At 35.2% G+C, this 17,105-nt stretch overlaps 1 protein-coding gene across 29 annotated transcripts in view; it reads right to left on the reverse strand.

Moving 5' to 3' along the window:
* ROBO2 (roundabout guidance receptor 2) overlaps nt 1–17,105 on the reverse strand; it is a 1,555,999-nt gene that overhangs the window by 710,101 nt on the left and 828,793 nt on the right. The gene's annotated exons all lie outside the window — the stretch shown is intronic.

The raw sequence follows: 17,105 nt of genomic DNA on the forward strand, positions 1-17,105 counted from the left end.
GAGAAAAAGGAACTAGAATGTGAAGATTTGGAAAATTCTGAGTCTATCCATACTGTAATAAAATGAGAAAGCATGTTGTGTAGAAAATACCAAGGATAGCACTGGACTGTCACTTGATAAAGAGCTTATGAGATTGTACAAGCAGGAACACTGCCAGTTTGAACTGAAGGGGAAGGAGATGAGAGATGAGGAAGACTGTTAGAATTCTCGGATTTGACAGGACAGGACAATAGAGCTGTTTGGCTGTGAATGTGCTATATTCTTCAATAAGAGGGAAAAAATGACCCTGAAGGTGATTCAGAGATCATCATTGCCACCTCCTTGGTTTCAATAGGCCAGACAGCCACTGCCTTGGGGCTTGGACCCCAGCCTAGCAGAGCTGCAGGAGCAAGACTCCAACCAGAGCCACGGGGGTGACACTGCAGCCCCAGTGGACCTGGAGGGCAGAGCACCAAACCAAAGATTATTCTTGAGACTGAAGATCTAATGGAATTTGCCTCGCCAGTTTTTGGACTTGCTTGGGACTTGTCATTTCTTTCTTCCTTCTGATTTCTCCCTTTTGGACTGAGAATGTCTAATCTGTGTCTGTCTCATTGCTATATTTTAGAAATAGTAACTTATCTGGTTGACAGGTTCACAGCTGGAGAGGAATTTTGCCTCAGGAAGAACCATGCCTCCAGTCTCATGCACATCTGACTTACATATTTAGATGAGACTTTGGACTTTAGACTTTAGAGTTGATGATGGAAGGAGTTAAGACTTTGGGAACCATTGGATAGAATGGGTATATGTTGCGTGTGAGAAGGACATGAATTTTGAGGGCAAGGAGTGGACTAGTACAGATTGAATTCTCACCCCAAATCCATATGTTGAAGCTCTAACCCTCAATGTGATTGTGTCTGGAGATAGGGCTTTTAGGAGGTCGTTAAGGTTAAATGAGGTCATAAGGGTAAGGTCTTAATCCAATGAGATCAGTGGTTTTATAAGAAGAGGAAGAGACCTCTCTCTTTCTCCATGAGTCGGCACTGAGGAAAGGCTGTGTGAACGCACAAGGAAAGATGGCTGTCTGCAAGTCAGGAAGAGAGCTCTCACCAGAACCTGACCACGTTAGCACCCTGATCTCAGACTTCCAGCCTCCAGAATTATGAGAAAATAAATTCCTGTTGTCTAAGCCACCCACTCTATGGTATTTTGTTATGGCAGCTGGAGCTAAGACACCAGATGTTTATAGAATATCTACTGTGTGTCATAGAATTTTTGAAGATACAAGGTAGAAAAGAGTGGTTAAAATCAAAGCAAACAAAACAAACTTGTCTCTTAAGTTACTTCATACAAGGAGTGAAAACACTCTAAAGATTTAGAGCTTAGCCAACTGCTAGGTTTCTATTAATCATTCCATTCCCACCACCTCCCCCAACCTCATAGTTGTAAAACATTTGTTTTCCTTCCCTCCTGACTGCTTAGTATTCCAGAACTTCTACATGGCCTTGGAGCACAGAATACAAAATGAATTAGGCTTGGTTTCTGGCCTAACAGCATATTATACTGAAGGAATAATGAATTCAGGTGTGTATTGTTTGCATGTGATTCAGAATATCATCCTTTGACCAGAGCCATAATATATCTAAGAAAAGCCTTCAAGCTAACATTAAACCGGTCCATACAGAGAAACTTCATTACCATTTTCTGATTAGTGCTACTGCCATTAGAAACTCTGACTTTCAAATACTAATAAAATAATACTATTTTACATTACATGTTCATGAATAAAATATTTGTGTAGTTTGAGAGTCTTGGAAAACAAGAAAAATGTTTAGCTTTTTAACTTTTCTGGAAAATATAAAAGATCTTATGACCTAGGATTTAGAAGATTTTTTCCTCTAAATTTGAAAGTCTTAAAAATGATAGTATCTGGCAGGAATCCATTTATTAACATTTTAGGATATCAAAAGCAACTATTTGTACTTTGATTATGGCAAACATTGTTCTAGAAGAAAATGTTAGCAATTTTTAATTGCAGCAAAATAGCAAGAGTTTTGTGCATTTTACTTCTTGAATGCAATTATTCTGGCCAGGGTCTTATTTCTTTGAACACTTGGGCATTTATTTTTGCAATGTTACATAAATCTTATATTTCTTTTGTACAGAGTCTATGAAATCTCAGAATAAAAAATTTTAATGTTCTTTATATAGATCAAAATAACTACAAAGATGAATTATTTGTGACCTCTTATTTTTCCATTAAGAGGAACAGGTTCACTTTATAACTGATCATATGCTTATAAAATTTCCACTACTCCTAGTATTTGCAATAATATGGTCAAAATGTTTTGCTATGAGTTGATGTTGGAACAGCAAAACCATGGAGCAAAGCTTTCCTATAAAATTCATGCTTTTACTCTTCACAGCAGTCATTGGTGGTATACTCTGTGTAGTAGACGAAATAATAGTCCCTAAAAGATGTCCATGACCTAGTCTTCTAAACCTGTGAATATTTTAAGCTGACATGGCAAAGGAACATTACACATATAATTAAGTTAAGGATCTTGAAAGAAGGAGATTATACTGAATTATCCCTGTGGGCCCAGTGTAATCATAAAGGTCCTTATAGAAGGGAGGAAGGAAGATTAGAGCCAAAAAGGAGATGTGTTCATGGAAGCGGAGTTGAAAAAGGAGGTAGCTATAAACCAAGGAATGCAGGTGGCTTCTAGAAGCTGGAAAAGGCAGGGAATGGATCCCCTGTAAGAGTCTCCAGAAGGAATGCAGCTTTGTTGACAGCCTGATTTTAGCACATTAAAACCCGTTTTGGAGGCTGGCCCCGTGGCTTAGTGATTAAGTTTGTTTGCTCTACTTTAGCAGCCCAGGGTTCACTGGTTCAGATCCCGGGAGAGGACTTATGCACTGCTTATCAAGCCATGATGTGGCAGGTGTCCCACATACAAAGTAGAGGAAGATGGGCAGGGTTGTTAGCTCAGGGCTAATCTTCCTCAAAACAAACATACAAACCATTTTGGACTTCTGACCTGCAGAACAGTAGTACGGTAAACTTCCGTTGTCTTAAACCATTAAGTCTGTAGTAATTTGTTAGGGCATCAATAGGAAACTAATACACTATACACAGCAAGGGAAGGGTTCTTATGTTGAATCATTAAACAATCAAATCACAGGCAGAATGAATTCTGTTACACATGCAGCACTCAGTCAAGAGTTCCCAGTGGGTCAGGCGAACTATGTTCTTGTCTAGCGGGGTTACCTTAGGAAGGTAACCTGTCATTTTACCTGTCTGGACCATGTGACCTCTTCTTGCATCAACTGTTGAAGGAATTCAACAAGATCATCATCTCTCAGATTTTCTTTACTAATTCCATGCCTCCTTTAAGGTTTTTCCCCTTGATCTTCTATTTAGGTTTTGATGAAATTTAATTTTGCTGTCTTGAATTATGGGAAATTTGGGGCATTACAAATGTTTTTTCAAATAACCTTGTATCCTCCCCACCCCGAGCTTTGGATAGGAACTTCTGTGATGGGCTGTGGTGGAAGGAGGCAGCATGGCCTCTCTACTGGCTTGAGAATCAGAATATAAGGACCCTCTTGGCTTTGAAAATCTGATTTAAAACCAAACCATGCCAAACCGACCTTTGACACTTTTCGTGTAGCTGGAGAAGGAGCACCTCAGGAGTTCTTAGGAAGATTTCTGGACAAAAATGAATAATTAATTGAAGGGGAAAAAAGACTCAAGAAACTTGATGGCAGCTTGAAGACTAAATAACTTGTCTCCAGTTTGGCTTTGGGAGATTCCTAAAGGGTGAGATGAAGTATGGGCTGACAAAAACAGAGTTAATGGTTCTTGGAAGTCAAAGGCACTTTTTTTTTATTGGTCTGAAAACAAACAACCAACTTTTACACAGAGTCTTTAACCTAAAGCCTTTGTTTAACCTAATGGCACTTAAATTCCTTTTCTCAGATTCCCAGGGTGACTTATCTCTTCAGTCAATCAACTGGGGCTGGCCCACTAACCTGCTCTCCTCTCTAACTTGGGGGTCTCAGGGAAATTGACATTCTTTGGCTTACTTCTGTTATGCTTCTGTTTGGTTCTTTCTCCATTCTATTTATCTTAGCTAGTACCATTCTCTACTTCAAGGCCACCAGGGTCAATACTCAAATTCGAAGACCAAAACCTTGTCTTTCTGGGTGGTAAACTTCAGAATACCCAGTCTGCCTCTGGCAATCGGAAAGAAGGAATGGAAAGAGAAAATCTTTCTCTAGTGTTAGCAGCTCTCCTGTCAAGCGAGCAAACTTTGCGAGAAAGCTTTCAGAGCAAACCGTGTATTTGAGTGTGTGCTGCTGCTGCTGTTTTTGCCATACTTTCAGTTTCTGCAACTGGCAATACAAGGCAATCTACGGAAATGAGAAGTGCCACAAATTTCCAGAAAGCAAATTGTTTAGTTCATTCTATAATTTGAAGAACGTTTTAGAAAAGAATTTGGAAATTTAAACAAAAAGTTTTGTTTGCTGACTATAGAAGGAGGTTTTGCAATTTCTAGAATGCTGAATGTTCTCCGGAGTCTGTATCGATTCCAGACACTACATAAAAAATAAAATAATTTCCACGGGTTTACAAGTCATTCAATACACCCTTATTCCGGTTCTGAAATAATTAAAATATTTATGAAGCTTTTTCCCTTGCCCTAGAGCACATGAACCTTGTCTCAGAAGAGGCTTAAATATTGACTGATCCATTGTAATGTGACATTTATTAACCTTTGTAATGTTTAATGTGTGCTAAAAGTAACCTTGGTTTAACATTATTCTTCTGAAGAATAAGAAGTTTCTGGATATTTTTTAGTCAAGTAAGAGTTAAAAATACAAGACATTTTTCTTTGAAAAGATATTTAAAATATAAAATTTTATATGAATTTTTTGAACGAACAGAGCTGAACACCAATGGTATATTACATCCTCGAACTTGTCAGTATCTAAGAATATTTAGGACTTTCATGCTGGTATTGTTCACTTTTATATAATGAATGTGATTTTTTTTTGCTACCCAGCAACATTGATGACTCTGGCCTATATAAATATATAATATTTGACAGATACAAAGGAAAGCAACAAAAGAAAGCGTGTAGAAGTTTTAATAGTAAATGTATTTATTTTATAGAAGCAGAAATATATGTAACTCCAAACCTAGATCTACAAACACGAATATTTTTAATGCAAATAAACTTCGTGTTAAAGATGCACTTAGCTCTAATTTAAAACTAGTAGCCAACATATGGGAAACTTTCCTGATGCCATGGAATTTATTTCTCACCGAAGCTGACAGACTGTCGCCTTTCTGAATTTAGGTTTCATAAACCCACAAGAGGTTTGACTATTAAATTCTTTTCTTGGAATGCAATACTTTATTTGAAAACATTATAAAAATTTAAAAGTTATGGTTCTCGAACAGTTAACATCTCTTTCTACTATGCAGAGTTCCTTTGATTTCTAAAGGCTAAAATGAAATAAAAAGTTTTAAGTTTATAGATATAACTGTAAAGAAATAAGATTTGTTTTTCTGACTGTTAGGGTTATAGATAATTTGTAGTTCCCTTGTATTTTCTGTATTTTTACAGTTTTCTGTAAGAACAAAAGCTGATTTGCTTTCGTAATTAAATTTTTCAGGTTACTATATAAACATCCCATTTTAGCCATATTTAAATGTTTTCACTAAGAACACTTTGGCTTCTGGTCCACAAGATAAATCAGAAAAAATATCACAGGAACATTTCAGTTGGGCAGAGTTTATTGCTGTATTAATAAATATCATTTTTGGATTATGTTCCTAAAATTTAAGAGAGAAGATCTTTGCATAATATAAGAAAATCAAAACCTCTTTTTCTCTGTTGGTGTCTTGATTAATATTTTAGTGACATTTATGACAAATCTCCAGGTGTTACAATTTTGCAAGTTTAGAGCTTTCGTTAAAAAAAGAATGAGAGAAAATTAAAAAAAAAAAAAATTCTGAAGACTTACTGCTGATTGCAGCCCTGTCATCATTTCCGCCAGGTTCACGTCCCACAGCCATCTGCGGCCAGCCCTTCGATGCTAATTACATCCACGGTCAGCTCAACTTTGGTGTAACCAAAAGCTAGTCCCTTTCAGATCTACTGTTGTCACAGTTAGCCAGATGCAGACTTTTCATGAACCAAGTTGGCTGTCATTCACAGTCACAAATCTTCAGATAATAGGTAACAATCACAGACGTGTTTCTCAGCTCCCAATCAATTTAGTTCATTTTCTTGAAAACCGCGTTTTATCCTGACAGATTCCACTAATCATTTCCCGAAGTGAGTCAGTGATTGCTTGAATTTTTAGCAAAGTAGATATTTTTCGAAGAGAAAATTCTGGATCAAGTTAGATAAAACCCTACAAAATACAGTGAAATTAAAAATGAAAAGAAACTAAAGTATGTGGTTGTTTAGAGAATTCAAAATAGTAGGTGAGGACCAAAGATTGTAGAGAAAACATTCCCAATTCCTGAGAAGAACAGATCACCACATGCCACAAAACAAAAATAGAGTTACTAAGTCATATATCACTTCAAACACAAAAGTTATTGAATAAGCTTAATGCCTTCATCATTGTTAGTTGTCTCTCTGGGTATATGGCTACATAGTTTGATGTAAATTCGTTATTTAGAAATGTCTATATATTCAGTTCGACTCTAGGAACATTCCCTTAGTTAATTTCATAATTCTCATACTTAATACAATGAAAACTAAGTAACTAACCATAGTTTATAACCCAATTTTATTTCTTCATGGGGTGGATGAGGGAGCATTTGGCAGAGTTCCTTTAATGTTTCATCATTTAAATGCCAAAGAAAATTTATCTCTTATATTACGTCTATAAAACAGAACAACAAAAAAGGGAATATCAGTTGAAAAGGTAGATGATTGGAGGATGTGACAAGATGTAGGAGAGGAAAGCTGGGTAATAAACTAAGCTAAAGATTTTGACTCAGCGTATGGACACTTAAGATCTTGTGTATCTACATCATTTTGCGTTATCCTTGAGATAACTGACATTTACAAGCTAAGTAAGATTCATTTTCTGCTACATAAAGTGTTTTACTTATGCATTTCTCTTAGTTTGGGGATTTGAAAAGAGATAACACTTAATATAAGAAGTTATGTTACTTTGTTGGTATATTTAATTTATTAAATTGATATTTACCGAATGCCAGACTGTATCCTGGACCCTGGGTGACAAGGATGAATGAGACACGCTCTCCAGGAGTTCATAGACGAGTAAGAAACTGTAGTCTAGTGCAGAAAACTCCCCTGAATTTACAACCAGAAGGTATCTTCAAAGGAAAGCTCATACATTTCATGGAAACTTGGGCTTCCTAGAAAACTTAAAAGATCATTGGAACACATGTTGCTAAATAACAATCCATTGATTGGCTGTACGAGAATCATTTGGGGAACTTACAAAAATAGAGATTCCTAAGGCCCACATCATGTCTATTGCATCAGACTCTAGAGGTGGGATGTAAATTTATAATTAAAAAAAATGCCCCCAGGTGATTCTGATGAAAGTCAGGTTTGTGAATGACTGCAAGGTTCAAAATCTTCTTTTAGGGGATATATCCAAGGAAGCCAATCATTTGCACAAAGCCACACAGCTATTATTGCTGTTTTCACACAGTTGCAATATTCCTGATATATAAAATTATTTCTAATATTATTCAGTGATGCATCAAAGAAAGACACATTAGCACAAGTCATTCTTCTGACAAAGGCTTTTGGAATTCTTGCTACTTTATGTTGCAAAATCAATGTACGATTTTAGATTTTTCGTAAGCATAATATGATATTTAAGGACTGTGTTTACTCTTTGTTTGTTTGTTTCTCTACTGTGTCTTGTTGTGCATCCAAATAGGGCGTTTTGTCTCTAGTTTCCTATCATCTTTTGTACTTCAGAGACAAGTTTCTGTATAACCTAGGATGGGAAAGTGGCGTTTGCCCTTAGTTAAGTGACATTATCTATTTCAAATACTGCTCCCCGCTTAGCTTGTGTAAACTCTCTGCATTTGCTCAGTTCCAAAGAATTGCAACCAGAAAACATTGGTAAACGTACCATTTTGTGTCCATCAAAGGTTATTATCTTCTTTTCTTTATAATTATATTCATTAGTACCTGTCACAACCATCAGTAACACCCTTAACAAAATGTTTTTTCTTTCTAAATATACATTTATGTATGTGTATTGGATAACATGTTTAAACACATATGTCTCTAAATGTCCCTAAAAAAATCTCAGAATTTTTTTTTATTGTAGATAACAGATTACGGGGACATTTTGGAAACAGTTTTGCCCCTAATCTCTCTGTACAAGAAGGCTAAACTCACCTCTCAGTTTGTTTCTCGGAACATTATAACAAGCCAAATAACTGTTCAACTCACAGCATTGCCAAAGCTGCAGGAATTTGCAAAATCTGGTAGAAACCCACATTGCCTGGGGACTTTGGGAGTCATCATACCAGATCTCTCTAACTTGGGGATCAGGGGACCAATATCTTAATCCAAGTAGGTCAAAGTTCCTTCCGGTTTTGCCCTAATCCAAGGTTTATCCAGGCCTCTCCAAAGTTTAGCCTAGAAGATTGGGTGGGTTATGTGATGTTTGAGGGATTTTCCTTTATGCCTTTGAAAGTTTAATAAATCAGTTAGGAGGAAATCTTAAGTGTGTCATAATTATTCAGCACTGGGCATGAAGACTGAGTGAGAGGAACAGAATAAAAACTGTTTAAGGACACCTCTAAATTAGAACCAACATAACTGAAACCAATTCATGAAAATTTCATCGCACTTCTTTGCTCCCAGCATATGGTCAGAAATATAAAGAGCCCTAGCAAGTGGCAAATTTGATTATGAAGTGACTCTCTTTTTTCAATAAGAGCGAACGCAATGGAATAGATTATTTTTAAGGTTTCTTCTAACTCTAATATTCTCAGTTTCACTGGTAAAATTCATGATATTAAAAAAATTGGCCAATATCTATTAGTCACAAGAAATGTTCTCCAAATGCTATAAAAATTAATTGGTTGAAAAAGAAGTTGTTTAAGTTAATAGCAATGAAAGTGCATAGAACTCCATCCCCATTAATGAAGAAGCAGTGTACGCAATAGTACCTGACTTTGAATCCTAATTCTATTGCTTATGTCACTTTAAGCAAGGTACTTGCGCTCTCTTTGCCTTTTCTTCATCTATAGAAACAGCACGATGATTTCTATTTTTTAGGGCTTGGAGAGGATTAAATGAGTTAAGGAATGTAAAACACTGAGGAATAAAAAAACCTTTGTACAGATAACTGCTTATTAAGTGTTATCTCTTTTCTCTGATTTCTTTTTTGGGGGCATATCTATCCATATATCCTAAACTAAAATACTCTGGTTAGAAATTAAAGTTTTCACACAGTCATAATATTACTGATAGAGATAATTATTCCTAATATTATTTAGTGATACATCTAAGACAGGAAATGCACATTAGCACAATACATGCTATCTGTCTGAAAAATGATCTTTTAGTTGCTACAACCCTATGTTGTAAAACCAAGAAGTGATTTTAGATGTTTCATAACCATAATATGACATTTACAGACTATCTGTACTTTCCCTTTAGTCATGTATTGGCATCATGGTTAACCAATCTATTGTTGTAAAACATAATCCGGTTCCAATGATTTCTTACTGAGTTTTTTAGCTGAGGCTTTTTTTTTTTTTTTTTTTGTGAGGAAGATTGGCCCTGAGCTAACATCTGTTGCCAATCTTCCTTTTTGTTTGAAGAAGATTGTCACTGTTAGATGAGGGTTTTATATTCAATTTACTTAGTGATTTTAACAACAGTAGAGGCAACTTGGAGTGTCTGGATACAATTTGATGAGATGCTAATCAGAAACTTACCAGTGCAATTTTTCCTATTACAAAATTGAAAGTTGTGATTTATTGTCTTAAGAGATGACTTTCTTTAAATTTTAATGTATTCATGAATGTAACAAATATGTACCTGAGAGTGAGAGCCCCACCTCCAAAGAGAGAATTTGTGGCCAGTTCTTGTTCATTAAGGAACGGTGAGTCAAGACAAACGTGCTCTACAAAGAACAAAGTGGAAGATGAGAGGACGAGAAAAAACTATTTAGAAGAGCATAGTCTTGGGTAGACACATTATAAATTTGTAGTCTGAAACCCTAGAAGAATCACACATGTTTAGGGGAAGCAAAGATTCAGAAGTTAGGGAGGTTGGCAAAAAGAATCCATGTTAAATAATAACAAAAAATAGTTGTAACTTACAAAATTGAAATACGCATGTGTTTTACCATATCTGAAAATTGTTTATATCCACATTTACACCCATTGACTATAAAAATGTAGACTGTTATATACGTAAGACACTCCTAAAATGGGGCTGAATATATATCGTTTGAAGATTTACAATGCAGAAAATTAGTCTGTATGGGGGTAAAGGGGATGATATTGCCAAGCTACTAATACCATGAGAAAGCATAAACCTTTGGTTGGCGCCATGGAGGGCAGAGTGTGTCAAGCAGAGCCCCTGGCATGAAATACATACCTGATATTTTGATAATTTGCTTCAAGTATTACCGGTAGCCCTGTTGTTGTATCTAAAACTCTGTGGAGACAATAGGGTTTTCTCTTCTTGGGAACACTTTTACTTTTCCCTTTATCATGCGACGAGCTAAAATTTTCCCCCAAATGTAAGAGTTTTCATGGACAGAATCAGCAAGTGCTTTTCCCTAAATAAACATCCCTTTTATTTTTAGAATCCCCTTCTAATTTGAAACAGTTTAAGTATAAGCCTGAAGCTGCTAATGCATTGCACTGAAAATTGATGCTAACGTTTCCTATTAACGGGAAGAAAATGGATACTCAAGCTCATCCTGGAAGCCTTTCTGTCCTGTTGAACAGCATGACTTCAAAGCACCCCCAAATTGAGCTTCAGTAATAGGGGCCTTTTAAAGTTTAAAATTCTATGGGCTAAATTTTTCTTAAGTCCAAGCTAAGATTAAAACAGATGAAGCAAGGAAGACAAGCAAAATTAATGCACAGCATCCTACAAAGCACATAAACCTCTTATAAAATGGTCTCAGATTGAAGACGTTCCCCGAGCCTGTATGTCTCAACAGCACGAGACTGAGACTGGTATCCGCATAACGTATAAATGCCCGATTAACCCATATTCCTCTCTAAACTAAGAAATGGATGCCGTTATGACAGCCCAAATGACAAGTTTTTCACTGAACAAGACTTCCCTGGAGAACAAAGGTCAAGCTGATGGTCCATTATATGCCATTTCCTCCAGTCTTACAAAATAACAGTAATCTAGCAATGCTCTCCAATGTATAAACACATAATAAATGTCTGTTGAATTGAACCAATGCCCTCCCCCTTTCTTTGCTTAAAAATAAGTGGTGGTCATGTTTTTCAGTTAAAACGTAGCTACTATCTGGTTGTGAGACAGTTCATTATATATTCTAAGTCACTTAGTGACTTTACCCTGGTAAGTCACTAGAAATGGCTGAACAATTAACATATAGTTCATTAAATGTGTACGATCAGACCCTTGAGAAGTTTCCAGGGCGCTGGGAAGTAGCAGTTGAGATGTGCAGGTGCGTCTACTTACAGCTAGTGTGGATTATGAAAATTATCCTACTTCTCTGTTATTCAACCTGATTATGTATAAACAATCACCCTCATCTTTCATTTGTTTCTTATTTGCCAAAAATAAAATAAAATAGAATACTAAAATAAAATAACTGCTAGATGTTTAGCAGAAAAGATTTATAGCACAAATTCTGGTTGGAGGTTTGAAATACTCAAAATGCTATTTGAGATTTAAATGTAAAGAAGAAATATAGATGAGACAAAAATGAACTAATAAAGACAGTCACAAGTATTTCTCTAAACATAGAGTCTTGAATCGTGCTAAATTTATCATTATTAGTTCCCAAATGGATTAATTTTGCTTTAATGTAAACTAATAAAACTAGTTTTTGGCAGGTAATTAAAGTTTGGCAACAATAATATTTTAAAATAATAATAATAATAATAATCTTGGAGTAAAAATAAGTACAAAATAATATTCAAACAGACTAAGGCTTCAGGCAAAGATGTTATGTGATTGATAATAGAATCATGTCTAACATGAGTAGTGTTCTTCCAAATACCATGTTTTATCTTCAAAATATGAAATTAAATAATTTTATTGCAAAACTAAATACTATATGCACCCTTTCTTTTCTTTCCTTCCTTCCTTCTTCTTTTTTTTTTAAAAAAAAAGCAGTTTAAGTTACTTGTCTATATGGAGTAGTAAAACTATACAGAATATTCTTTACCACTTAGAATCTGGAAGTTCTTTGAAAACCTCATGAACTTCTCTTTCTTTGATCAAATTAAATGGAGTGAAACATGCACCCTCAAGGCAGTTTTTAGATAGGAAAAGATCAAATAAAAGCAATTACATTGTAATTTGGCTGGTAAGGCTTAAAATAAGGAGCCTATTGAGAAGCTCTTTCATACTTCAACTCCTGCATAAGTAGCCAGATTTTTATGTTTAAATTAATATAATCATGCTGAAGTACCTACTAAAATACAAGGTAGTTATAATTGAACCTAAATTCTACCTGCAGGAATAAAATACCTCTTAATTCAAAATGTAATATAGCATTTGAACAAGGAATGAATTAGATCAACCCTGCTTAAGCTAATCTTGGTGGATACATTAAGATATTCCTTATAGCTCCCAAAATTTCATTCAATACCTGTAATTAAACAAAATTTTGTTTATCCAACATGGGCCAGGCTGACTAATATCAGTGACAAAAATATCTGTGACCTCTATTTGGTAATCTGGAATAATATGGTCAAGTCATTGTAACCAAATCTGATTATGACCTTGGTGATTGGATCTAAACTCTTAAACAAACCCAGACTGTGGTAGAACATAGAACACTGACTCAGAGTATGTATGTTCCAGAGAGTGTGTGTTCTGCACCAGTGATGGCATAAACCAGAGCCAATTAAAGTGGGTCCATGCACCAATGCTGGTCTACAAACTGCTTATTACCAGTCCATGGCATGTTAAGGGTAAATACTGATAGCAATTTGACAACTATTTGGTACTGTTGATTCTAATAATAATTTTAAGAAATGGTGGTTTTAATTTGTTGACTGTATTTTTATTTTCCTAGTAATTCATTTTTTACTGTATTATACAAAACATTGGGCCAAAACAGAATGCAAAAGAAAAACAAAATCACAAACAATAGTGCAGAGGATGTTCTTGCCTATATTTTTGGATATATTGGGAACAAAAAAGCACAGAGTGGAACTAGAATATTCTGTGAGATGTCCCTAAGGAAAATAAACTTCATGCTTGACATTTTTAATGACAGCTCCATTGCTCAATAATTCAAATTCTGATTTTCTGCCATTCTAACAGTGCTTTCAATTTAGCTATGCTAAATCTGTTAGTTAGACAAGTATTATATTGTGCATTATTAAAATTTGTCTTGACTTTCAAAAAACTGCAAAGACTAGTTCCACGTTGTGTCATTTGCCATTTTTTGTTATTTTAGTAGAATTCTATTCTTAGGTCATTTTTACAACTCAGTTGGAAAATATTTTTTTGAAGTCAAGATCATTGTAAAGACTGATTTTAGTTGTTTGTATTCCCCCCCACACACACCTTTTGATAATCTATTCAACTAATTGCTAGGCAACAAAACATTATTTTTTGGCTGCAGATGTCAAACTTAAACGCAAACTGCTATCAAGGGATAGATAAACCACTTTTTCTTTATTTATGGCAAATTGATGCTCATACCTAAAGACCTGCATGTACCTACACATGCACAGTGACAAAGTTGTTTGATGAATGTCAAAATAAAGGCACATGCTGGGAGTAAGAAACGCTATGATGTCAACTTGAGTTTCTGGCAATTTTACCTTAGAGACATAATGGATGAGAAAAAACTGAACATGGGACATGAAATGCAGAGACTAAGCGATTCTTGTGATTAGTTCTGTGATGTCTGTGGAATAATTTTCCTATTCATCAAGATAAAGTGAAGGAAGTTTGGTACCTTGACTGATATTCTGGAAAAAAATGAGTGAAGTGAGAAATTATTCAATCTACTTTCTTTCATACAGTGAGGAATATTTTACTGAAAATATAAATCAAGGAAAATATTCTCAATATTACAAAACAACAATCAGATTTATAAACTGAAGAGGCCACAGATATATAACAATCAAATTAAACATATTGTGAATGACAGAGTGCCCAGATATATCTTAAGCATTTATAATTTTTTTAATCTATGGCGCAGATCTCTATTCTGGAGAAGGATTTTTTTCAACTCAGTAGAATGACACACAGTAGATTACTGCACTGGAGAGCAATATTGGGCTCCTGGGAAATGCTCACTTACCTGGAAATATTGTACTCTTTTGTACTAGAAAAATTTGCATTTCATGACAGTAGACTTCCTTAAGCTTCATCATGATTATGTTTATTTAAAGAACAAAAATCTTGCTAAATGTAAACAAAAGCTAATTATTTAGTAAAAGGTAATTTAATCATATTCTCCAAATATAGATTTAAGTAAATAGTTTTTAAAGTTTAATGTTTTTATTGCTTGAGACATTGATTGGTGGAGGTGGTTATTTTCCTTACAGTCATAACATGCATTCTTATAATAATTATTATACATACCAATACATTTAATTTTACATATTTATCAATTCAACAAAACATTATTGAGCACTTACAATTTTGTACCTGTACTGCAGATAAACAGATAAGCCCAACAATGTCCCATGGCATTCACAGTCTAAGAGGGAAGCCAGATATATAAAATTCTACCTACAGGACAACAAAATAAATTCTACACTAGCATGTATGACGTATACAAGACACAGTGTTCTATAGGCGTATAAAGGTGCAAGTGGGCAACTCAAGCTGATTTAAAAAAAACCCAACTTAATAGGAAAGTAATGTCTGAGCTGGATCTTGAAGGACAGATAGACATTCATCAGACTGAAAGGAGAAGAAAAGCATTTCATGCAAAAGAAACAGCACGTACAAACCCACAAAGACAAATAAGTGAACAGCAAACTCAAGAGACTTAAAATAATTTGATGTGATTGGAAGACAAGGTACGAAGACTGTTAGCGGCTAAGTTTATGTAATTAGGTTGATCTGCATTGCAGAGTACAATTTTTGTCCTTTGTAACAAAAAATGCAGATGTTATAGCATGGGAGAGTTAAGGAAGAATTTTGAGCTGAGAGGTTAAATGGTCAGGTGTGTGTTCTAGAAAGCTAACTGTATTGCAACGTGGAGACCAATTTCACAGCGTTGCTTTTTTGGAATGATGACATTAAACTAGGGCAGTGGCAATGGCAATGGAGAAGAGGAAAAAGATGAGGAATTGTTGAATATTTAATTTATAAGATAATAGATATTAGAGACCACTCATTAAATCACTGAAAAGATAAATACACGAGGTGACAATGTGTTAATGAACTAAATAGGGGGAAATCTTTCGCAATATACATATACGTATAGCAAATCTCCGTGATGTACCCTTTAAATATCTTATAAGTTTATGTATCAACCATACTTCAATAAAGCTGAAATTTTAAAAGATTAAAATATTATTCTCTTCTTTTGTATATATTTTTAGATGAGAGCAAGGCCATTCAGATAAAGATATCATTTCCCAGTCTTCTTTGTAGTTATATGCAACCATAGGACTAAGTTCTGTACATTGTGCAGCAACTTTCTGGAACAATTCCAAACTACAAGATGGAGGATGTGCTCCTTTAGAAAAAAAACAGAAACTTTTTTTCACTGCTGCTAGTACTATAGACATGATTACTGAAGTTCTATCTGCTCTCTTGACGTGTCCATTTTAGGAAGGAAGAGCAGTGAACTACAAGAGCCTGAGTCTCTGAGGATATAAATAAAACAAAATAAATGATCATATTTAAGCCATTTCTACTTGAGGTCTCTGTTACTTGGAGTAAAATCTCTTAATGATACAGCAATTAGAAATGGAAGCAAGGGAAAAAAGCAAATTAAGATTTCTGGCTTGGATGATTATTGACCTTAATAAGAAGTAAATTAAAAACCATGTTTTAAGGGAAGATACTTACATGAGATTTAAGAATTTTGACTTTAAAATACCAGAGGGATATAAAAAAGGAGTGGATTAGAGTGGTCTGGAATTCAGGTGAGTGGTTGGATATAAAGATTTGAGAGGCATAAAAATATACGTGGTGATGTGAAGACTTGACAAGAGATATGCAGGTCCTGGAGAGCCCTCAGAAGAGATAAGAGAGCTGAGAATAGAACTGGACGGAGAATTAATATCTAGACTGAGACAGAGAAGAGAGGAGGAGCAAGAGGAGGAAGAGTAATGGTAGTGGTGGAGGTGAGGCAACAATAATAGTAATGGGATAATTTACTCAGCAATTACTTTATGCCGGGCATTGTCATAAGTGATTTCCATGTAGTAACACTTTTAATCCTCAAAACAACCTTATAAGGTAGTTTCTAACTCACAAGGTAGGTACTGTTGTTATCCCAATTTTAAAGGAAACAGGCACAAGGAAGTTAAGTAAGTTGCCCAATATATAACACTGTAAGTGGTGGTGGCCAGTACCTGGCTCCAGGGCCCTTGCTCCTCACTCTTCTGTCCTAACTCCTTGAAAGAAATGGAGAAGTTCAAAGAGATATGAAGAAACTCAGAGTGTTATCATGGTAGAGAAAGGGTGAGGATTTCACAATGATGAACTTGCTGGCTACTACTAATGTTACAGAGAAGGCAGGGGAAGATGGCCAGATAGAGTTGACTGGATTTGAAAGTTTGGAGGTCAACAGTGACTTTGCTGAGAGCCCCCTTAGTGACATGGTGGCTCAAAGTTAGAAACAATAGGCTGAAGAGAAAGTCCATGCTTTCCTTTTCTCTCTCTCACACACACACACACATTAAATAAGTACAGTTCAAAAAAAATAAAGGGTGGATGAAGAAA

Source organism: Equus caballus, chromosome 26 (genome assembly GCF_041296265.1).
Source record: "Equus caballus isolate H_3958 breed thoroughbred chromosome 26, TB-T2T, whole genome shotgun sequence".
NCBI lineage: Eukaryota > Metazoa > Chordata > Mammalia > Perissodactyla > Equidae > Equus > Equus caballus.